Here is a 25,828-nt window from a genome sequence, read left to right as displayed (position 1 = left end):
TTTTTGGTTAGCTTTAGCCAACTAGCCATTTTAAGATTTTTCTTTTCTCCAAGACTTTCGGTATAGACATGGTGTTTGCTCTTGTTTTTAGAGATCATGTATTTTTTAAAAATTTGTTTCCTCCCAAACTGGATTTTTTCATAACGTTTTTAAAGTTGTAAGGGGGAATTCTGAGAATTTGGAAACTATGCACTTTAGCCTAAAGAACTGTAAATTATCAACAACAATTTGAAATTCTAGCTTCTTGGAGTAAACATTGCTAAGTTGAAGAGAGGGAAATGGGTGTCCCCTGTCAGTTGTAGTGGCTCAGTCTCCAGATACCAGAGGAAAGGAATCTAGAGGTCTGAGGAGAATGAGCCATGCCTGAGCCCAGACACAAGGTAGTTCCAGGAAAAATTCTTGGTGGGGAAATAGCTTGCCTCCCACACAGGTTAGTTGTGTGCATGCATGGGATAGTATTAAGTTAGATGTTAGTCAGGTAGGAAATGTCTTTTCTAGTTTTTACCACTTTCTGATAGGGCATGAAAATGTAATAAGAGGAAAAAGTATAATCTACAATGGAGGTCTGGCATAGTCAAACCTCCCAGAATAAACTTTTTTTGAGTCCAAACTGGCACTGGACAGTTGGTGCTAAAAATGGAGTAGGTGGCCTGAGCAATTTTTTATTTTTTAATTTAATTTTGTTATTTTAAAATTGTTATTTATTTACTTACTTGTTTATTTTAAATAAGCTCTAGACCCAGTGTGGGGCTTGAATTCACAACCATGAGATCAAGAGACACATGCTCTATTGACTGAGCCAGCCAGACATCATGGCCTGGCAATTTTTAAACCACCAACCTTTTTACTAGCCCATTTGATACAAAGTTGCAAGGAATTTGTAATGAAAAAGGCTTCACTAAACTAAGCCAAAGAAAATTTAGAGTGGCATGTAGAAAAATTGAGGATAGAAAAATAGTTGGATTGCTTACATACTATCTCATTTAATCTTTATAATGCTATAAGGTATGTACTGTGATTATTGTTCTGTGTTATAGATGAGTTAACCATAACTTAGGTTAATTCATTTGTTCAAGATTTCTCAGCTAATAAGTTGGTGGAGTTGGAATTCAAATCTGTGCAATCATTACAAAGCCTACATTCCAAGCCAATAAGTTTTACCACCACAGGGGCTTATTAGAGACCTGATACAAGGAGACTAATCAGTGGAAAATAATGCTGCAAAATCATAAACTGAATAAGAATATTGTAGGTGTTCAGTAACACTTTGAGTCATTGTATAGTACACACTGTTGAGTGTTGCTGGGGATATAAGGATGGAGTCATCTTCCCTGGCCATAGTGGGGGAGAGAAATATTTAAACAGGTAATGATAATAAAATACAACATATACTATAAGAGAGTGATATAAATCTTTGATTTAATGGAAGAGAAATCAGTTGAAGTTTAGACATACCACCATTATAATTCCTATTTGGCTTTATGACCTTTAACATGATGGCAAACCTTTTTGAGCTTCAGCTTCTTTATCTGTTAAGTGGAGAGAATATTACTTCAAAGGGGAATATTAAATATTAAACAGAATATATAAAGTACTGACACACTGGTAAGCACTGAATAAAGAAGACGGAATAATTTTCAGAGAGAGTAGAGAAGGGGTTGGAGGTTTAGCAGAGAGCTATCTCTGGAGCCTTAAAGGGTGGGTAGTAGTTTTCATTATTGGGGAAGGAGGGCATTCTACACAGACAGAACAGGAGGCAGGGTCCTGGAACAGGAATGTGGATTGTTGAAGGAATGGCAAGTAATTGTAGCTTTGTATAAAAAGTATTTGCGAAGGCCAAATTTAAATGATAATTGTATATAAATGTGGCTGGGCAAGGTGAGTACTACCCAATTTTGGTGGTTGGAAATTGCATACTTAGATATTTAAGTTATAGGAAATTGTTTGTGCATTGTTGTATTTTTATTTAATATTTACCTTTTAATACTTATTTTCCCCACTGTCAGTTAAAACTTCATTTCCAAACATGTCCAGCTAAGCACTTTCATTATTTCATTGTGATATTTCACTCTAAACTGTAAAGGAAGACTTAACACCACTAGAGGCATTTGCACTTAATTTGTGGGATGTATTTTGGGAGTATTTAAAAAAGAAGAATCTTAAAGTGACTGTTGCCTTCCCTTAACCCCTTTATCTAATATGTAGCCACATAGAGCCAATATTGCAAACTACCCATTGCATATGTTGACTGCTTTTTCTGAATCCAAATTTGAGACATGGGAGTGGGACAGAACGTTTTAAATTGGGACTGTTCTTAAAAACCTGAGAAAAAGTCCCATGTATGTATCTTCCCTTCAGGTTAGCACAGAACCATAATTGTTCCCATTGGATTGATAAATGTAGATCACTTCGTGACCAGAATTATTTGACAAAATTGAAGATACTAAATGACATTTAGGAAAGCTGCATTTTTATTCCAACGTGTTAGCCTCATACAGATTGCCAAAAATGACACAAAATACAGAGATCAGATTTCAGATGAGAAAAACCAACTGCTTCCTAGAACAGGTAGGTTTAGAGCACAAGGAAAGAGTGCTGGACTTCATTTCTGAGTAGTGAACAGGAACTGGGCAGGAAATGGCTGTGGCTGCACCACTACCTGATAATAATCATAACATGATTGAATCTGACATTTAATGAGAGGAAGTAAAGGGGGGAAAAAGTGCACTGTATGCAGCTTTCCAGTTTCAGAAACAGTAGGGGAAAGGAGCTGTTAAAAGTATTTCAACAGAAGTTTTGAAGATATGTAGTGGGGCACTCCTCTATATTTACATGAATGAAAGCACCTTAGTAAAACATTCAGTAAAACATCTGTTACAGATAGCAGAAAACGTTTTGCTAAGTTATGCGGCACAAGTTTTGATGCTCTATAGACCTAGGTTCAAGTCTCAGTTCTTCAGTCTGTCAGTTATGTGACCTTGGGCTCATTATGAAATCTTTTTAAGGTTCAGGTTTATTTAATCATAAAATGGAGATATTTATTCTGAAAATTATGTTTGCTAATGTATGTAAAGCACTTGACACATTGCCTGGCTTATAAGACATGTTAAAAAAATGGTCGTTGCCGTTAAAGTTAAGTTAAACAGTTGTGTTTTTATTTTAAAAATACAATTCTCAAATAGAGTAAGGGAAAGTCAGAAAATGGCAAACAGATAAAACCTTAAAGGGAGGCAGTAGGATGTCATACAGGCAACAGGCAAAGTTGAATAAAAAAATTGAGTTATTGCAGCCACATAGAAAACAAAGGAAAAGATGGGGAGAGGGTTTCATATTCTGAAGTGTTTTTTTTTTTTTTTTTGACGATAGTATGTCAGACTCAATAAACCAGATAGAGTAAATAAATAAGGTTTTGCTATTCTGAATGACAATAAAAAAGTCACTGAAATTGGGTCTCTTGTACTGTGAATTTAGTATGTACAGAAAGGGACTTTCTTTTCTCAGACTCCTTAACCACCTTCTTATCTCTAAAATTCTTTTAACAGATAGAAGCCATTAATTTTACAGTTATAGAGAAGGCTTTAATTGCAGGGACTCCTAGGAGATAGAGCAAATTAACTACATGTATTTCCTAAGTGTTGGTTCCATATATCCCATTGCCTGCTATATATCTTTTGGACACTGAATGTCTAAGTATATCGTATGTTGAAAAATAAACATATCTTGTCCCCAAATCTGTTTCTCCTCTATATTCCCTGTCGTAATGAATGGTTTTTCTAGTGTTTAAGCCAAGAATCGCGGAGTATCCTTACTCTTTCTTCACTCTCCATACCTTTCATGTCCAGTCAGTCATTCTATCTGATCTTTCCTTTTATTAGCTGTCTTTTAATCATGCCCTGTCCGAATACTCACTCCTCATTGCCACTGATTTATTTCAGACCTACATTGTTTCTTGCCCAGATTATTATTACTAGTTTTCTTGGTTTTAAATTATCCTCATATTAATGAGTTCATATGTTGAAAAATAAACATATATTCTTGTTCCCAAATCTGTCTCTCTATATTCCCTATCCTAATGAGTGGTTTTTCAGTGTGTAAGCCGAGAATCATGGAGTATCCTTACTCTTTCACTCTCCATACCTTTCATGTCCAGTCAGTCATTATATCTGATCTTTCTACTAGCTATCCATCTTTTCATCATGCCCTGTCTGAACACTCACCCCTCATTGCCATGGATTTATTTCAGACCTTCGTCGTTTCTTTCCCAGATTGTTATTAGTTTTCTTGGTTTTAATGTAGCCTCATATTAATCAGTTCTTCCCACAGCTTCCTTCCAGAATGATTTTGCTGAATAATAACATAAACATATTAAAATATATCCTTAGTGCCAGCACAAGATGATAATTAATAAATACTAGATCCCTCCATGTATCTTAAACTTAATACTAAATGACTTATATACCTGTGTCTAGAGTTTTCTTTGTGGGAAAGATTTTAATAATTACTTTAATTTCAATAGACAGAGAGCTATTTATTTATTTGTTTGTTTTTGAATGAGCATTAATAGTTTGAATCTTTCAAAGAGTTCGTCTACTTAATCTAAGTTGTTAAATTGGCATAAAATTGTCCATAATATTCTCTTACTATCTTTTAATGTTTTAAGATCTGCAACTATGTCCCCTCTCTCATTCCTGACTGTTAATTTCTGTATTTTTTTCATTGTTTCCTTTTCACTTTGGCTAGAGGCTTCTGTTTTATTGATATTCAGAGCAGATTTTGCTTTTATTTATTGATTTTCTGTTCTCAATTTCATTGATTTTTTTTTTTATTTTTTAAGTTTTTCATTTATTTATTTATTTTGGGAAAGAGTGAGAGAGGCAAAGAGAGAGAGAGACAATCATAAACAGGCTTCACGCTGTCAGCACAGAGCCTGATGAAGGGCTTGATCTCACAAATCGTGAGATTAGGACCTGAGCCAAAATCAAGGGTGGGGCGCTTAACCAACTGAGCCACTCAGGTGTCCTTGATTTGTATTCTTTATTATATTCTTTTTGCCATTTCATTTCCATTTTATTTGTTCTTGGTATATGCTTGAATTTTAAAAATAAAATCTTAGCTCATTAATTTATTGTCTTCTGATATAAATGTTTAATGTTGTAAAATTTGTCTCTAAATAGTGTTTGGCTGCATCCCATGAATTTTGATAGGTTGTATTTTCATTTTTATTCAGTTCAGAAATCCTTGCTGATTTTATTTGTGATTTCTTCTTTGACCCCATTGGTTATAAATGAGTATGTACATAAGTTTCCAAATATTGGGAGATTTTTCAGATATTGATGTCTGATTTAATTTTACTGTGGTCAAAGAACATACATTATAAGATTTGAATCATTTTACTGATTTTGATTTGTTTAAAGTTTGTTTTGAGAGAGAAAGCATATGTATGTGTGCATGCAAGTGGAAGAGGGGCAGACAGAGAGGGAGAGAGAGAATCCCAAGCAGGCTCCATGCTATATCAGCAAAGAGCCCCATGCAGGCAAGATTTCACGAACCAGGAGATCAGGATCTGAGCCAAAATCAAGAGTCAGACACTTAACCAACCTAGCCACCCAGGCGCCCCAAGATTTGAATCATTTTAAATTTATTGAGACTGTTTTATTGCCCAAAATATGGCCCATATTGGTAAATGATTCATGTGCACTTGAAAAGAAAGTTGGGTGGAGTGGGCTATAAATGTCAGATCAAGTTGATTGATAGAATTTCTCAAGTCTTTTCTAATTGTGGACTTGCCAATTTCTGCTTGTACTTCCATCAGTTTGGCTTCATATATTTTGAAGTTCTGTTATGAGATGCATGCATGTTTAGGATTGTTGTGATTTCTTGACAAATTGGATCCCTTTATCATTGTGAAATGGCTCTCTATTTCTGGTAATATGCTTTGCTTTGAAATCTACTTTGTCAGTATTGCTTTTCCAGCTTTCTTTTTTCTCCCAGGTTTCTTTTGATTGGTATTAGCATGGTGGCTCTTTTTCCATCCTTTTATTTTTATCTATTGATGTGTTTATATTTGTAGTAGATTTCTGGTAGATAGCATATAGTTCAGTCTTTTTTTTTTTTTTTTTTTTACCCAATTTCCCAATCTTTGCTTTTTAATTTAGACCATTTATATTTAATGTGATTATTGATATTGTTGGGTTTAAATCTCCTGTCTTGCTGTTTGTGTTTTATTGCCCCATCTGTGTTTTGGTTTTGCTCTTTGCCTTCTTTTGTAGTACTTGAGTATTTTTTATGACTCTCCTTTATCTCTTTTTTTGGCTTATTTATTATCTATAGCTTTTTTGCTGTAGTTTTGTTTTGGGGGTTTTGTTTGTAGTATGTATATATACCTTTACCTTATTACAGACTGTTTTTGGGTAAAATACTACTTCACATATTATATAAGAACTTTATAATACTATACTTCCATTTCTCCCTCTCATTCTTGTGTTGTCATACATTGTAGTTCTACTATGTTTAAATTGCACAATATATTTTTAGTTTTTTAGCTTTAAATGGTCAATTCTCTTTTAAGGATTTAAAAATAGTTTTTAGGAAAAAGGTTCTTATATCTACCCACATCTATCCCATTTTCAAGGCTCTTCATTCCTTTCAAATTCCTTTTCCATCTGGTATCATTTTCCTTCTGCCTGAATGACTTCCTTTAGCATGTACTGTAAGCTGAACTGCTGATGAATTTTTTCCGCTTTCATATGTCTGAAAAATCTTTTTTTTTTTTTTTTGTACTTCAGTTTTCAAATATATTTTTGCTGGGTATAGAATTCTAGATTGACAGTTTCTTTGTTTCAGGACTTATGATAGGACTTTAATGATGCTCCACTGTCTTCTCATTTGCATTTTTCTGACCTGAAATCTACTGTTCCCCTTATTTCTTTATACTAAAAGTGTCTTTTTTCTCTGGCTACCTTTTTTTTTTTTTTTTTTTAAGTTTATTCATTTATTTTGAGAGAGAGCACAAGTTGGGTAGGGGCAGATAGAGACACAGAGAGAGAGAATCCCAAGCCGCCAGTGTGCTGTTAGCACAGAGCCCAGTGGGGGACTCAATCTCACAAACTGTAAGATCATGACTTGAGCCGAAATTGAGTCAGATGCGCAACCAACTGAGCCACCCAGGTGTCCCCTCTGGCTACTTTTAAAATGATCTCTTTAGTTTGTGGATTTATCATTTTAATCAAATTTAGAAAAGTTGTGGCCATTATTTTTTCAAATAGTTTTTCTCTCTTCCCTTCACTCTCTCCTACCATTCTGGTATTCCACTTAATATTGTCCCACAGCTAACTGATACTGTTTTGTTTTGTTTTGTTTTGTTTTGTTTTGTTTTTAGTTCTTTTTTTGCCTCCTTGTCTCAATTTGGATACTGTCAATTATTATGTCTTCAAAATTACTAACCTTTCTTCTGCCGATTTCTAATCTGCTGTTAATCTTATCCATTGTATGTTTCTTATTAGATATTGTATTTTTTATATCTAGAAGTTTGATTTGAATCATGTTTATAACTTCCATGTCTCTCCTTAATAGTGCTCATGCTTTCGTCTTCTACTTTTTTGAATAAATGGAGTTTATAGTAGATGGATTTTTTTTTAGGTCATGGTTAAAAATACATAACAAAATTTACCATCTTAATCATTTCACCATTTTTACTTAACCAGTTCAAGAGTGTTAACTATATTAACATTGTTGTGAAACAACTCTCTGGAACTTTTTGATCTTACAAATCTAAAACTCTATACCCATTAAACAAATCCTCTTCTCTCCTTCCCCCGACCCACGTAACTACCCTTCTACTTTCTGTCTCTATGAATTTTGCTATGCTAGATACCTTATATGAATGAAATTATGCAGTATTTGTCTTTTGTGATTGGTTTATTTTACTTAGCAAAATGTCCTCAAGATTCATCCATTTGTAGTTTATAACAGGATTTCCTTTAAGGCTGAATAATATCTTAATGTATGTATATACCGTATTTTCTTTATCCAGTGATCCCTAGATTTGGGGATCTTTCCTTATACCTCTTGATTATTGTGGATTAGTGCTGCTCTGAACATGGGTATGCAAATATGTCTTCAAAGACTAAACTTTCACTGTTTTTGAATATATACCCAGAAGTGGGATTGCTGGATCATATGGTAATTCTACTTCTGAGTTTTTGAGGAGCCTCCATACTGCTTTCCATAGCGATCGCACCTTTCTATCATTTCACTAACAGTACACAGGGCTCCCAATTTTTCTACATCATTGCTAACACTTGTTATTTTCTGTTTTGTTGATAGTAGTCATCCTGATGGTTGTGAGGTGATATGTCATGGTTTTGATTTGTATTTCCCTAATGATTAGTGATGTTGATTAGCTTTTCATATGCTTCTTGGCCATTTGTACATTATCTTTAGAGAAATGTCCATTTAAGTCCTTTGCCCATTTTTTAATTGAGTTATTTGTTTTTTTGTTGTTAAGGAGTTGTTCTTTATATATTCTGGTTATTAACCCCTTATCAGATACATAACTTGCAAATATTTTCTCCCATTCTATAGGTTTTTTTCTCTGTTGATTGTATCCTTTGATGCACAACACTTTTTCAAGTTTGATATAGTCCCACATACTTGTTTTTGCTTTTGTTGTCTCTGCTTTTGGTGTCATAGCTAAAAAATCATTGTCAAGTCCAAAATCATGAAATTTTTCCTCTAAGTTTTCTTCTAGGATTTTTATAGTTTCAGGTCTTAGGTTTAGGTCTTTATCCATTTTGTGTTAATTTCTGTATGTGGTATAAGATAAAGGGCCACCTTCATTCTTTTGCATGTGACTATCCAGTTCTCCCAGCATCAGTTGTTAATGACTCTGTCTTTTCCCCATTGAGTGATCCTGGCATTCTTGTTAAAGATCATTTGACCATATATGTGACCATACACGCTTATTTCTGGACTCTGTTCTATTCCATTGGTCTTTTTGTATGCATTTATGCCAGAACTACACTGTTTTGAATGTTTTGAAATAAATGGTGAGTCCTTAAACTTTGTTCTTTTTTAAAATTATTTTGGCTATTTGGGGTCCTTTGAGATTCCATAGGAATTTCAGGATGGATTTTTTTATTTTTGCAAAAAAAAATATCATGGAATTTTGATAGAGATTGCATTTAATCTGTAGATCACTTTGGATAGTGTGGACTTCTTAATAATCCTAAGTCTTCCAATCCATGACATAAGGTTGGTTTGCATTTATTTTTGTCTCATTTAATTTTTTTCAGCAGTGTTTTGTACATAATAGCTGTAATGTCCTTCCTTAACTAATCCTATCACTTTTGTCATTTCTGGGTCCATTTTTAGAACTGGTTTTTCTCCTTATTATGTATTGTATTTTCCTATTTCTTTGTATGCTTGCTAATTTTTGTTTGAATGTTAAACATTGTGAATTTTGTTGTTTGGAAATACCTTTCCTTTGTATTAAATTTTTGAGGTTTATTCTGGGACACAGTGAAGTTACTTAGAAACAGTTTAATCTTCCAAGGCTTGCTTTTTAAGCTTTGTTAGGTGAGACCTGAGCATCCTTTAGTGTAAGGTTAGTTTGTTCCTAGTACTGGTATAATCCTCTTCTGAATGCTCTAGCTGTTGCCCCTTGTTACAGGATTTCTTCACTTTGTGAACTCTCATCATTCCTTTGTGAACTTTGGTAATTGTTCTGATTGCTTCTGTCTCTGGCTTTCTTACATACATGTGCTGATCAGTATTCAGCCGGAAACTTATGGGGGGATGTACTGCAGAACTCCAGAGGGGTTTTTTTTGCTGCTTTTTCCTCTCTGGTACTTTGTCCTTGGAACTACAGCTATCTTGGTATCACTGAACTTTCTTTCCTTTTTTAAGTAGGTTCCACGCCCAATGTGAAGCTCAAACTCATGTCCCTGAGATCAAGAGTCATGTGCCCTACCAACTGAGCCAACCAGGTGCCCAATTGATTTCTCAATTTGGGGAGTCTCTCTGGCTCTGGTTTTCCCATCTTAGTGCTGCATCCTAGAAACTCTATGGACAGAACACTAGAGAAATTAGAGGGCTTACTTTTGTTTCCTCTTTCAGAGATTGTGCTACCTGTTGTACGGTATCTGAAAACTTTTTACTCTTTTGTCCATGTTTTTGGTATTTAAAATGGGAAGATTAATGTGGCCCCTGATATTCTCATCATGGTTAGAAATGAAAGTCTCTGTTGGGGCACCTGGGTGGCTCAATCTGTTAAGCATTTGACTTCAGCTTAGGTCTTGATCTTGTGAGTTTGAGCCCTGTGTCAGGCTCTGTGTTGACAGGCCCAGAGCCTGGAGCCTGCTTCAGATTCTTTCTCTCTCTCTCTCTCTGCTCCTCCCCTGCTAGTGTACTCACTATCTCTCTCTCTCTCTCAAAGCATAAACAAACATTAGAAAAAAATTTTTTTAAAGAAATGGGAGTCCCTGTATATTTTTATAGTCATAATTTAAATGTAAAGCACCACTTTTTAATTGTTTTAATTAAATCCCATGATTTCATAATGTATTAGCTTTGCATAGCCAGAACCAAAGGATACCATATGTTTTGATTGGATAAATATTTATGTTCATGTTCCTCAGCATTCCTATTTCCTTTAAAACAAATGTAGGAATGTATGATGAGTTAAAAGGTGAGCAATTAGTTGCATTTGCTTCTTTTATAAATCCAGTTTTTATGACAAAAATTGTGTGAGTGTGAAACATATGACTAGAATATTACTAGGGTCAATAGTGAGAAGTGTTTATTTCTCTAAGTATAATAATTCAATTTTTATCATCATTGGAAAATATTTGCAACAATGACTAAAAATACTGCTATGATCCAGAGTTATCTTTTATGTTTTGAGCAGTCATTGTAACTTAACCTTTGAAGTAATAGGTATTAAATGGTGTTAAAAATCTCTGGAGGAAATGGGCTTTAAGATATTAGAAGAGGGGCAGCTGGGTGGCTCAGTCATTAAGCATCTGGCTCTTAATTTCAGCTCAGATCGTGATCTCACAGTTTGTGAGTTCTATCCCCACATTGGGCTCTCTGCTGTCAGCATGGAGCCCACTTGGGAACCTCTCACCACCCCCCCCAACCCCCCGCCGGCCCTTCCTTTGTCTCTCTCTCTCTCTCACTCTCTCAAAAATAAACATTAAAAAAAAAAAGATATTAGAAGAGTATCTAAAAATCTGTCTCCTCATTGATCATAGGCAACTGAAGTGACCTTTTTCTTTTGATGGAGGTGGATTTGTAAATTTGTTAAATTAAAACACAGGGATAGTTTTCTTGTGCTTATCCTATTCTCTACCACTGCAACCACACTAATGAGAAAATAAACTTAATTATAAGAGGAAGGCTTTGGGGTACATGAGTGGCTCAGTCAGCTCGGCGTCTGACTCCTGATACCGCCTCAGGTCATGGTCTCATGGGTTCATGAGTTAAGAGTCTCGCATCGGACTATGTGCTGACAGCATGGAGCCTTTTTGGGATTCTCTCTCTCCCTCTCTCTCTGCTCCTCCTCTGCTCATGCTCTCTCTCAAAATGAATAAAAATTAACTTAAAAAAAATAAAAGGAAGCGTTATGTATATTTAGTTGATAGTTTGTGTGTAGAAAATTAACATAAAAAAGGAGGTATTTTAAAACTGAATTAAAGCTTATTGTAGCTTTTTTCTTTTTTGACATAATTTCAGGTTTGAAGGAAAAGTTGTAAGAACAGTATAAAGAATTTCTGTGTATCCTTAGCCAAAATTAACTGTATATTACCATTTTCCTATATTTGCTTTATCCTTTTTATCTATGTTGATACATACACATGTATTACTTTTTCCTGACTTATTAGAATCCTGATATTCCTTTTCTCTATATGCCTCAGTTTTGTTTCCTAAAAACCAGGTGATTCTCCAACATAAGCAAAGTGCAATGATCAAAAATCAGGAAATTAACATGGATACAATACTATTATCTAGCTGCCAGTATTATTCACATTTCACCAGTTGTCACAGTAGTATCCACTTAGCAAAAGAAAATCCCGGATCATATGCTGCATTTAGTGTCATGTCTCTGAAGTTTCCTTTAAGCTGGAATATTTCTTAAGCCTATATTTGTATTTCTTGATATTGACATTTTTTTAAGTGTTGAGATGTCATTTTGTTGAATATCCTTCCATTTTAATTTGGTTGATTTTCCTCCAAAAATTAGATTCTGGTTCTATAAGGGCAGGAATACCACAGATGTTATGGTGTGTTCTTCATAGTGCATTATATCAAGAAGCAAATGCTGCAATTTCTCCTTTTACTGATGATGATAACTTTGGTTATTTAGTTAAGGTGATACCTGCCAGGTTTCTCCAAGGTAAAGTCACTCTTTGTAGCTAATAAAATACCTGTGGAGAGAACCTTTGTGTAAATATCCTATTACTCACAGATTTGCCCATTAGCTTTAATATTTATTGATGATTCTTGCATGAATCAGCTATTAAGATGGTTACTTAAAAGTTCTCTTCACAGAGATACCTGTCTGGCTCAGTCAGTAGAGCATGCGATTCTTGATCCGGGGTTGTGAGTTCAAGTCTCATGTTGGGTATAGAGCTTACTAAAAAAAAGTGGGGGGTGGGGGTGGGCGGTGCCTGGGTGGCTCATTTGGTTAGCATCTGACTTCGGCTCAGGTTTTGATCTCGTGGTTCATGAGTTCGAGCCCCACGTCGGACTCTGTGCTGACAGCTCAGAGCCTGGAGACTGCTTCACATTCTGTGTCTCCCTCTCTCACTGCCCCTTCCCTGCTTGCACTCTGTCCCTCTCTCTCTCAAAAATAAACATTTAAAAAAAAAAGGGAAGTCATTTAGGTGACTTAGTCAATGAAGCATCCGACTTCAGCTCAAGTCATGATCTCACAGTTCGTGAGTTCGAGCCCCAATCTCCGTGCTGACAGCTCAGAGCGTGGAGCCTGCTTCAGATTCTGTGTCTCCCTCTCTCTGCCCTTCCGCTGCTCGTGCTCTGTCTCTCTCTCAAAAATAAATAAACATTAAAAAACATTTAAAAAAACATTTAAAAAAAGTTCTCATCACAAAGGAAAAAATTATAACTGAGGTGATATATGTCAACTGAACTTATTGTGGTAATCACTTCACAGTATATCAAATCATGTGCAACTTAAACTTATGCAATGTTCTGTATCAATTACATCTCAGGAAGATTGTTGCCAAATGGTAACTTTGTTTTTGTAATTCTCTAATTTCTTCTGTGTTAGTTGGCTCCCTGCTATAAAGAGAAGTTTCCCTCTTATTCATTCATTCATTCATACCAGTATATTCTTTTTTTTTTTTTTACATTTACTTATTTTTTGAGAGACATAGAGAGACAGAGCACAAGTTGGGGAGGGGCAGAGAGAGAAGGAGACACAGAATCTGAAGCAGGCTCCAGGCTCTGAGCTGTCAGCACAGAGCCCTATGCAGGGCTTGAACTTACAAACCATGAGATCATGACCTGAGCCGAAGTCCGATGCCCAACCAACTGAGCCACCTAGGCGCCCCATACCAGTATATTCTTATTTTAATTTTTGACAATGTCCCTCTCATTCTTTGAGCACCTTCTTAATTTCTGACCCCACAAGATGTTCCAGAATCACCTTGTACTGTCTCTGTGCCAACTGGAATCAGACATTTCTCTAAGGAGCCTTGGTTTCTTTTACTGTAGAATGGTGTTTAGAGATTTGGTTGCTAGATATGCTTATTGCTACTAAGGAATCGCTGCTTCTAAGCCTTCTCAGTGGACATAGCTAAATGTATTGTATACATATGTGTATGTATATGTGTGGATGTGTATAATACACCTTTATTTTCAGAAGTGATTATTGAGTCAACCAGTGTCGTGGCTGCTAAGAATAAAAAAGTGAATATATTCTTATGCCGCGTGACCAAATGATCATGTCCCAATTAGTAGAAGTTATAAGTCTACTGTATTTTGTACTCTTGGGATAAATAGATTATTTTCTTGGCCAACTACATTTTAGGAATTATTTAGATCTTATCTGGTGAGGAAAATGCCTTGGATCATGAGAGGTATGGAAATCATGTTATATGGAGAACATTGAAGGAGCTGGGCACATTTAATCTGGAAAATGATTAACAACAGCATATACTTATTACATTATTTTATTTGAAGGCTGAAGATGTGATAAATAAGTTTTGTGCTCATTTAAAGTAGGCAACTAATACAGGTGAATGGAACTTAAGAAAGACACAGTTTCTCTCTGCATAAGGAAAATTTTGAGGCAAACTCTCTTCTAATGGAGTGAGCTGCCTTGAAAACTTCAAACTCAGTCATTACCTCTTCAGAGGGAAATTTTGCCCATTTTTATATAATTAATTTGTGCTGTGAGAAGTTGGAACTACTTGAAAGATAGCTTAGTATGGTATATTTAGTGGCTTCGTTAATTGTATATCTCACAAGATGCGTCGTGAGGAAAGGATTCTGTTCTAAATAAGTATAAGACATGTTGTGTACATACTCTTCTCTTGGATATTTATAATGCACAGTAACATATTAAAGGCTCTGAGAAGTCCTTAGGTAAGGAAATTTATCTGACTTTTTCTAAACTAGTGGATTTAGGGGACAGGTGAGGCTACAGCTGTAATCTACATACATGGTATTTAAACCAAGATACCTGAAGTGATCGTCAAGGGACTAAACAAAGCCAGAGAAGATGTCTAAGTACTGAGCTTAGGGAGAAGAAGAGAGCCAGCAAAAAAGGTGAGAAGGAATAGCCAGAAAGTTAAGAGTAAACCCAAGACAGGTTTCCTAGAAGCTAAGTGAATAAAGTCTTCCAAGAGGAGGGAACATAATTGGCTGCATTGTATACTGCTGGTATGTTGAGTATGATGAGCAACTGAGACCTGATCATTGGATTTATTATTTTTTTTATCTTTTAATGTTTATTAATTTGAGAGAGAGAGCACAAGTGAGAGAGGGTCAGAGAAAGAGGGAGACAGAGAATCCTAAAGCAGGCTCTGTGCTGCCAGTGCAGAGCTTGACATGGGGCTTGAACCCACGAACCATGAGATCATGATCTGAGCCAAAACCAAGAGTTGGATGCTCAACCGACTGAGCTTCCAGGTGCCCCAAGACCTGATCATTGGATTTGGCAACTAGAAGTCATTGGTATCCTTAAGGAGAGTTTTCAGTAGAGTGTGGGGAGTAAAAGCATGATTGGATTGAAGAGAGAAGGTAGAGAAATTGGAGAAGATAGCAAAACTTTGCTGTGAAGGAGAGAAGAGAAATGGAATAGTTGTAGTGATTGAGCACCTACTGTGGTCTTTTTTAAAAAATTTTATTTATTTTTAAGAGAGAGAGAGAACATGTGCGAGCAGGGGAGGAGCAGAAAGAGACAGAGAGAGAGAGAAAGAGAGAAAAGAGAGAGAATCCCAAGGAGGCTCCACGCTGTCACTGTAGAGTCAGACGCTCAACCAACTGAGCCACCCAGGTGCCCCCCTACTATGGTTTTTATTGTTGAAAAGATTAGGCAAAAATGAAAAGCTCATGAAATTGAGCTCATGATTCTGGTTTAAGTAGTAGTTGTAGCATGTGTATGAAGTACTTTTCTCTGTGATACAGATTTGAATGGGCTAGAAATTGAAGTATTTGTTTTTTCCTGATATATAGGAATTTCCCTCAGATTAGAAGAATGTAAGTTTAGTAGCTGTGAAATTGTGTTGCATTCCTGAATTTCCAGGCAGATTAGGCCTCTTGGTGTGGTAGTTAGTAGTAATATGGAGCAAAGCCCCCAAATTTTATTTTTATTAATCTGAATTGATGATCTGGACATATTAATAATAGTTTTACCTAAAATAGATTTGCAGACCAGCAATATGTTCATCATTTTAAAAATGACTTGGTTTCCCTGAGTAGTTTACTTGCCCCTAAAAAGTACTCTGGTTACATTAAAAGCCATAAATACTAATTTTAAATTGGCCACTGTAACTGTAGGACAAAGAAGCCCAGGAACACAAATTGGTTCTCATTTCTACTTCACCATATTAACCCTCCATCTGCCTTCTTAGAATGAGCCCAGTCACTAAGTCCAATTACAGTTGATTCCTGTTATTCATAGTAGTTGTGTTCTATAAGGTGGCAGCAAACACTGAATTAGTGAACATTGAAGTAAAGCTCCTATGGAAATACAGGGTTAAGCTCCTATGAGCCACTGGTCACAGCATTTTCATCAGCTGATCAGTACATAACCTTGTTTCATAGGTGTTGCTGTTTACAGACACCTTATTTACTTAGTGTTGGTTTGCTGACATTGAATTCATGGCCAATAGCCCTGTAACTAATATGAAAATGAAACTTATCTAACACACATTTTCTTCATAAGGCACATCAAAGCCTTCTTGCATTAGGAACACTAGACAGCACTTCAACACTACCCTTGGGGGCCATTTTAAATAAAAAAATCAGCAATAAAAAGCAAAACATGCAAAAAAAAGTCACAAAATAGACCACAAAAAAGGTTTAAAAAAGATTAAAAAAAGATAGTGTGAAAGCTGTCTTAAGAAGACAGACCATCATCTTGTTTGACCTCTTCTGGAAACCTTCACATCAGACATCTCAAGTTTTTTGCTAGTCTCTGCGTGTCTGGAAATGATTAGGGAAAGTACTATGAGTATTTTGACCTTGCAAGTAACAATTAACTAGCAGGCAAATTTGCAAATAACAGAATCTGAGAATAATTAAGAGTATTAGGTAAGAAAGAGGTGGCTGTCCGATATGTTAAATGAATGTTTTGGAATATACTTACATAATTGAATCATGTTTATGAATACTAGGATTCCAGTTTACTGAAGCTATAACTTTGGAAATTGAAATCTAAAACTTGGTTCAAGTTGTAATTTTTATCAGAGTTCCACAGATACATGTCTTAAGAGTATAATTCTGGTACCAATTCCAATGTGTGTGTTTTTCCCCCACCACCAAGCAATTCTCCAGCATCAGCTGGGTGTCCTGTAATTCAACTCAATTCTGACACTATCTGTCTGGAGATAACATCACATCCTACCAGGTAAGGACTCAGTCATGCAAGACTGCCCCTCCCCCTGCCTCAGATGTCATTCACAAGTCCAGACCATCCCCTGGGCTTTTGACTTACATATAGATTGGAGGTTCCCACCACCCCCTCCTGGAGGTCAGTTAATTTGCTAGAGCAGTTCACACTACTCAGAGAAACATTTTACCTACTAGATTACTGGTTTATTACAAAAAGATGTAACTCAGAAGAGACAGATACAGCAGATTCATAGAGGACATGATATGGGGAAAGGGACCTAGAGCTTCCATGCTGTCTGCGCACACTTAACTGTCCCCAGATCTCCACATGGTCTCCAACTTGGAAGCTTTCCAAATCCTGAACTTTTGTTTTTTATGGAGGCTTTATTATATAGACACAATTGACTGAATCACTGAACTCCATCTCCAGCTGTTCTCTGCCCCCAGGAGGTTGAGGGAAGGGTAGGGAGTACTAGGACTGAAAGTTCCAACCTCTTTGACTCCACTGGCAAAGAGTGTCCTTGTTTAGGTGCTTTCCGAAAGTCACCTTATTAACATAACAAAAGACCCCTTTAGCATTCTCCCCATAGGAAATTCAAAGGGTTTTAGTAGCTCTGTGTCTGTAATAGGAATGAAGACCAAACACGGTTGACCTTTCAAAAACAGGGGTTTGAACGCTGTGAGTCCAGTTATATGCAGATTTTTTTCCCATAAGTACAGTGCAGTACTGCAGATGTATTTTTTCATCCTTATCATTTTCTTAATAACATTTTCTTTCTCTAGCTTACTTTACTGTAGGGTAATAATACATAATAATACATATACAAGATATGTGTTAATTGGCTGTTTATGTTATCAGTAAGGCTTCTAGTCAACAATAGCCTATTAGTAGTTGAGTTTTAGGGAATTCAGAAGTTACGTGTGGATTTTCGACTTTGCAGGGGGGTCTGTACTCCAACCGCTGAGTTCAAGGGTCAACTATATTTCTTACTATGAATCAAAATATCACAAAGAGATGGTTATACAAAGTTTAGGAAAAATAACAACCCTAGAACACCTTCCCCACATTTTCCCTTTCCCAGGGGCAAATACTTTCAGCATTTTTAGTTGATATTGTATTTACCTGTCTTTAGATACACAGGTGACTTGGTGATCTACAGGGGCATGGAGAAATAGTCACTATTATAGTATGGAGTGAGAATGCACATCTGCTGCTTTAATAGCTTTTGACTAGACCTCCTTTCAGCCGGATCTTTACTCCTACTTCCAGTGGAACCTGGGCCACAGTCCTTGAAGCTTTTGTTGATTTTTATGGTATAAATTGGGTTGATGTTCTCTTTTGTCCACTATCATGTTCTGCTTTCTCAGATCTGCAAGGTTAGTTACTAGTCATACATCTTATTTAAAGCTTCATTTTTATTTTTGTTTTCTATTTACCTGTGCATATATATGTATGCCTTTGCTGTAATTTCCCTTATATATTATATATTTTTTAAGTTTATTTATTTTGAGAGAGAAAGAGTGCACACACAGGAGCATGAGTGAGGGAGAGGCAGAGAGAGGAGAGAGAGAATCCCAAGTAGGCTCTGTGCTGTCAGAGCAGAGCCCAGGTTGGGGCTCAAACTCACAAACTGTGAGGTCATGACCTGAGCCAAAATCAAGAGTTGACCCTTAACTGACTGAGCTCCCAGGCACCCCTCAGTTACATAGTGTAAAGGAGTAAAGTTCAATGCCGTGTTTAATTAGCCTTTTTTTTTTCTGGTAGTTTAAAATACGTAAATATAAAATTACTCTCTAAGTAATTAAGTCATTTGAATGCTACTGCTTATATGTTCTCAAAATTTAATTTCCTGATGAACTTGGCCTAGAAGAATCCAATGTGTCTTGTCAAATAGGTCAGAACAGGGATAAAGTTATTTTATTTTTAATTTAAAAAATTGTTTATTTATTTTGAGAGAGAGAGAATGGGAGAGAGGCAAAGAGAGAGAATACCAAGTAAGCTTGGTATTGTCAGCTCAGAGCCCAACTCGAGGCTCAACCTCATGAACTGTGAGATCATAACCTGAGCCAAAATCAAGAGTCGGACACTTAACCAACTGAGCCACCCGAGCTCCCTGATAAAAATTATTTTAGACAGAGGAAATATGACCAGGACTGGAAGGCAAGCATGAAAATGTATGGTACATTCAGAAACCCACATGGCTAGATTGTAGGATATGTATATGAATGGTAAATTGGAGAGGGTAGCTGAGAGGTCATGTGTGGAAGAAGATAGCTACTACCAATTGTAAAGGCAATAAATCTATGATCAGGTTGTGAAAAAAGGACAGGGGTTGTCTACTATACTGATTAATCTTTTTTTTTTTTAAGTTTATTTATTTATTTATTTTGAGAAAGAGCACGTGAGCAAGGGAAGGGCAGAGAGAGAGAAGGAGAGAGGGAGAATCCTGAGCAGACTCTACACTGTCAGCGCAGAGCCTGATGTGGGGCTCAAAACTGCAAAACATGAGATCATGACCTGAGCCGAAACCGGTCATGCCTGAGTCGGATGCTTAACCAACTGAGCCACCCAGACACCCCTGATTAAACTCTTTTCTTAGGCAATGGGAAATCATTAGATATTTTTGAAGAGGAGATAGACATGAGGAGGTAAGGAGTTCAGAAAATGAAGAAGTAGTGGGGCACCTGGGTGTCTCAGTCAGTTAAGCGTCCAACTTCGGCTCAGTCATGAACTCACAGCTTGTGAGTTCAAGCTCTGTGTCGGGCTCTGTGCTGACACCTCAGAGCCTGGAGCCTGCTTCTGCTTCTGTGTCTCCCTCTCTCTCTGCCCCTAACCCACTCGCATTCTTTCTCTGTCTCTCTCAAAAATAAATAAACATTAAAAAAAATTTTTTTTTTAATAAAAAAAAAGAAAATGAAGAAGTAGTAAGAGACTGTTAGAGTGTTCCTGGTAATAGATGATGGTGACTTACTTGCACCAGACCTGATAATGGGCCCGGAAGGATTATAGGAGAGATGTGTTGGCAGCACGACAAAGTAGACTATATTTATTTACTCCTTCATGTTTACTGAATGGTTCCTGTGTGCCACATATAAAAAACTAGTGGTGGTGGGAAAGGGAGAAAGCCAAGAAAGTTTCTAGCGTTCCTTGTGTGAATAGGAGATTGAATAGATGGTAAAAGAGGAGTCAATTTGAGAAGGGAAAATGCATTTTATTTTTTTTTCTTGGAGGTACTTATTACAGGTTCACAGAAAAGCTTAATTTATGGTCCCATATTTTCTGTTGAGTGTCTTGAATTGAAAAGAAGAAGTGAAACTGGGTGTCTTCTCTGTACTTCCTTCTGTTAGGAATAACAGAAGTAAAAATGCAGCCGTTGTTAGTTTTATTAAAAAATAAAATACAACCGAGTAAATTTAAAGATCCATTTGGCTTTATTCAATAATTCATGAATTGGGCAGCATCCCATTTAGCAAATAGAAAGGAGCTCCAAAAAGCTGAACAAAATGGAACACTTTTATAGGCAGAAGAAGTAGGGACAAGGAAAGAGCAGATTACTTCATCTTTCTTTGGGGGTCGGAAGGGGTCTGTTAGACAGACTACCTCACTAGCGCTGACCAGGAAATTCCAGATTCACTGGTTTAAGATGACATTCCTGGGAAGAGTTGAAGCTGCAGTTAGGTTAGGTATTAAGTCTTGGTTTGCTGACATGGGGTTTAGCACAAGTGACTCCATTTGGAGTCTGTTGTCTTTTATTTTTTTTTTACATTTAACAACTCTATCTTAGAATAATTAAATTTTACTTTTCAGTTGTGTCAGTAACTTAAAAGATTACGTTTAGTACTTAAAACATAAATGTTGAAAAAAAGTAAGGGTAGGGTTTCTGAGTAAAAATGAAGTAGGATCATAGACCTTTTCTTCACTAAAACCAAAAAAAGAAGGAAAAAGTGGGTGGGAAGAGGAGAGGGCAAAAATTGAAATAGAAGAGGACAAAAGAGGGGTATGTGTGAACTAATGCCAAATACTTAAAAAACTAGAGGCCAAGGAAAGAATGAGAAGCTAAAAGGTGTGTCGGATGAGGTTGGTAATTCCCGCTGCATATCCCAGAAGCCAGACTAAGGAAGACAAGGCCTACAAAACAGTAAGCAAGCTCAATAATACTGCCCCTGGAGGCAGAGCTAAGAGGTGCGTAGGGAGCGAAAAGTCAAGGAAGAATCTTCATACTAATGCTGAGCCTCACAGAGTCAAGGAACATTGCCATTTTAATTACGCTTTGGTAAAGGACAAGAGCCAAAGCCCACAAAAGTGTAATAGCCTTCTGACTGGAGGGATAGATCCTCATACAAGATACTTAATGAAATTTCAGCATTCAGAAATACCCCATTTCCTGCATCTTTGGGTTATAGAAAAATAGATGGAAAGCAGTACCCAGTTCTCAAATTGAAGACTGTGTGTGTGTGTGTGTGCATCTGTCTGTCTATGCCTGCACATGTCAGCCCAGAGATAAAAATGATCTCAGCTACAGTGAGAACGGGGTTGAAGTTGTTAAGCAGAATCTATTGGATATCAGAATAAGTAGGAGCTTAGCACAGCCCTCCCCATGTTAAACACCATCAAGATTAAAAAAAAAAAAAAAAAAAAAAGGCATGGCAGCTCTACAGATACGCCACAGGAAAGAAATAAAGGAAAGAAATGACCACAAAAAGACTGTCCTGCGTAAGAATAGCGTGTATCCCTGACAGAGATTACAACAAATGGAAAAGAAACAATTACTCAGAAATATTCTGAAATAAAACCTGCATTTTCAGGTTGAACGGCACTGAATTCCGGGGGGGGGGGGGGGGGGGAGAATTTATGAAATGATTAAAATTGACTGTACCTTAGAAATAACTAACTTTAAAAATGAGAGAATTATTTTGGGATCCTGGCCAAAAAGAGAACATGACCTATAGAAGCAGGGACAAAAATTTAGCTGACTGCAGACTCCTCAATTGCAGTCAATAGCCAGAAGACACCAGAACAGTGTTTACAAAGTTTTGTTGGAAAAGAAGAGTGAACCAAAAGTATGCCCAACAGTATCCATTAGATTTGGTTTGGCTGCTAATAACAGTGGCTGTTATAAGTCAGTCACATGATCTATATTGAAGTGATCTTTGAAAGGCACATCTTTCAATTAAGTACGCATTTGTTCACTTTTTTCAACGTTTATTTATTTTTGGGACAGAGAGAGACAGAGCATGAACGGGGGAGGGGCAGAGAGAGAGGGAGACACAGAATCGGAAACAGGCTCCAGGCTCTGAGCCATCAGCCCAGAGCCTGACGCGGGGCTCGAACTCACGGACCGCGAGATCGTGACCTGGCTGAAGTCGGACGCTTAACCGACTGCGCCACCCAGGCGCCCCTGCATTTGTTCACTTTTGACGAATGCATATATCTATGTAACCCACCTCTGATTTTAAATATTGACAATGTGTTTATGGTTCCCAAATCCATATCACCATCCTTCTTGGTCTCCTCCAGCTTCAGACCCATCTCTCCATCTACCTGTTTGACTTCTTTATTTTAATGTCTAGTGACTTTAACAGGTCTGAAATTTTTGTATTTACTCTCATAAACTTTTTTTTAATGTGTGTCCATCTCAGAAAATGGTTCAAGGCAAAAATCTAGATTCTTCTTTCTAATCCCTTTCCCCAACCTGCTTCATCCTAGTCCGTTTCCAGGTCTTGTAGATTTTACCCATAAATAAAACTCAGAACTGCCCACTTAGTGCCATCTCTCCTGATTGCACCTGAGCCCAATATGTTGTTATCTTCTACATGGGATTAAGACTTTCTTAACTAGCATCTAACTAGCATCACGGCTTCCACTCTAGCTCTTCAGTCCAGTCTGTTCTCTATAGAGCTGTCAGAGTGGTCTTTGCAAAATAGAATATTACTGCATTCTCAAATCACTTCAGTGACTTCCTATCTTTGTAATAAAATTATTTGCCATGGTGCCTGGGATCCCATGACCCCTACCTCCCTTTAATACATCATCTTGAATCACTGTCACTTGTGTCACATTGGCTTCCTTTCTGTTCCTTAGAAATACCAAGCTCATTCCCACCTCAAGGTCTTTGTGTTTGCTCCTCCCTCTGCTCAGGGTGTCCTCCCTCAATTCTTCATATAGTTGGCTGTTCTCGTCCCTAAGATCTCAATTCACATGTCATCTCACTGGGATTTCTTGACCATTATTTTCAAAAGTTTCCCACCCTGTCCCAATCATATTTCCCTGTTCATTTCTTTTATGGCACTTCTTTAACACCACGTTATCCTGTTTGTTCATTTTCTATCTTTTCTCTTTGCAGTGTAAGTTTAATCAGGGCAGAGACCTTGTTTGGTGTTCACTTTTGTATCCTCAGTGCCTAGAATAGTACAGTATTAGTAGTAGGTATTCAGTAAATAAGTATTTTTATTAAATGATCAGATTAAATATCTCTAATGATTTTCAAATTGTATTCATAGCATTTTTGATAAGGTATAGTTAACTATTTTAATCTCTAAGTAAAATCATTTTTAAGGTCTATTAAATCTTTAAACCATTTGAATATCATGCAGTGCATTATTTTGATAAAGAGTACCTGGGCCATTTGTTTAGTGAATGTTTCTACTAGAGGCCAGTAATAACGTATCTATATTTAAAATTTTTTTTAATGTTTATTTATTTTTGAAGGAGAGATAGAGACAGAGTGTGAGTGGGGGAGGGGCAGAAGAGAGGGAGACACAGAATCCGAAGCAGGCTCCAGGCTCTGAGCTGGCAGCACAGAGCCCATTGTGGGGCTGGAACTCACAAACCACTACGAGATCATGACCTGAGCTGAAGTCAGATGCTTAACTGACTAAGACACCCAGGCACCCCAACATGGCTATATTTGAGTGGCGCCTGATTGGTTGATGGTAAAAATTTCTTGTGAGTAAATGAGGAAGTTAAGCCATTTAGATTGTATCTCATTGATTTTTCCAAGTGGTACAACAGTCAAAAATATTAAGTACTTTAAAAAAAAAAAAAAGAAAAGCCCCCCCAAATGCTCAAGAAATAGAGATGATGTGGGTATATGCTAAGGTTAAGAAACCCTGAAATTTACAATGTTGCATTAAGGGACATACAGGGTGGGTTGGTTGTACCCATCAGGAAATTCCAAAGAGGTCTTTGTGGGTAGTATTAAAACTATCACTCTAGGGATTCTCTTGGATTTCACAGTAGCACAAAATGTTTTTGTAAATACAGATTTAGAGAGTTGCGTGCTTATAATTTTCCTTCTTAGATTAAGTGTTATCCTCCAGCCTCAAATATACAGACTATGCACTGGTTCCATGCAGGGAAATAAGAATTACAAATACTCTTTTTAGGGGCACCTGGGTGGCTCAGTCGGTTAAGTATCGACTTCAGCTCAGGTCATGATCTTGCGGTCCGTGAGTTCGAGCCCCGCGTCAGACTCTGTGCTGACAGCTCAGACCTTGGAGCCTGTTTCGGATTCTGTGTCTCCCTCTCTCTCTGAGGGCTGTCTCATGCTGTCTCTGTCTCAAAAATAAATAAATGTTAAAAAAATTAAAAAAAAAACAAATATTCTTTTTATGAACTGGTAATAAGAGGAAATGTATAGCTCTTTTTATTAGACCTTATTTTCCATTTCATTTTTCTGTCCTAAGATTGAAAACAACTTTAAACATGTAGTGTGTGGTATTTATTCTTCACAACATTTCTTTGAAATCGTATCCTCATTCCAGATTTAAAATTTTGCAGGAAATTATAACAATCTGTGGGTTCCATGATTAGAAAGTAGCTGCCTTGAAGCTGGTAGATTTCCTTCAGCCCATACCATGTTCCTTCTACCAGAGTTTCACTGTCTTCCCAGCTTTGCTACCAGTGTAGCAAATTTTGACTTGAACTTTAGCATTCATTACCTTTCTAAGGTCAGAACAGCTTTGTTCCTAGTTTCTGAAGCAAAAAAAAAAAAAAAAAAAAAAAAGGCTTATTTTAGCTGTGGAGGAAGTCACTGAGTTATATTTAATTTTAGCATTTAAGAATGAAGTTAGACTAGAGTTGGCAGGTTTGACTTTAACTCCTTTTCATTATACTTTTTAAATCTACAAATATTTATATATTTGTTGATTGATATGTCAGTAAATAAGCCATATTTATTATACTTCACAATATTTTTATACCTCTTAGTGTTAGGAAAGAGTATGTTTCTGTATTTATGCACGTGTCACAGTAGTGCAGGAGTTGGATGGGTAGAATTTTCAATTGTGGTCCTTAAATGGACTCATCTGTGGGTGTGCTTTCATTAGCAGTTTTTAGATTTGGTTGGTAAACATTGTGTTTAATATATACAAAAAAGCTATTATGAGAATTCAGAGATAATGACAACATTGGACTGCTCTCAAAAAATTTATAGATGGGACGGGGCCACATATCAACAAGTACACAGAGTATACACTAAGTATAATGGGAACACAGAACAGGATGAGAAATCTTTAGTGGAGAAATTTGGGAGAAACTTGTAGAGAAAGTGGAATTTAGGATGCCTTCTGGAAATCCCCCTTGTTTTGTAAAGAGAAGTGTTAATTTTGACACAGAGGTGGAAAAGTGTAGGAAATATGGTATGGTTGAAACAAGATGTATGAAAACAGATGAACATAAGGGAAGCAAAAATAATATAAAAACAGAGAGGGCGACAAAACATAAGAGGCTGTTTTTTAAGTTTATTTA

The 25,828-nt window shown here is 36.7% G+C and overlaps 1 protein-coding gene across 3 annotated transcripts in view; it reads left to right on the top strand.

Moving 5' to 3' along the window:
- Nucleotides 1-25,828, top strand: part of PHTF2 (putative homeodomain transcription factor 2) — a 127,058-nt gene that overhangs the window by 1,159 nt on the left and 100,071 nt on the right. The window lies entirely within an intron of this gene.

This window comes from Acinonyx jubatus, chromosome A2, assembly GCF_027475565.1.
Source record: "Acinonyx jubatus isolate Ajub_Pintada_27869175 chromosome A2, VMU_Ajub_asm_v1.0, whole genome shotgun sequence".
In the NCBI taxonomy this organism is placed as follows: domain Eukaryota; kingdom Metazoa; phylum Chordata; class Mammalia; order Carnivora; family Felidae; genus Acinonyx; species Acinonyx jubatus.
The sequence above is the reverse complement of the archived record's forward strand: the minus strand, read 5'-3'. Positions and strand labels throughout refer to the sequence as shown.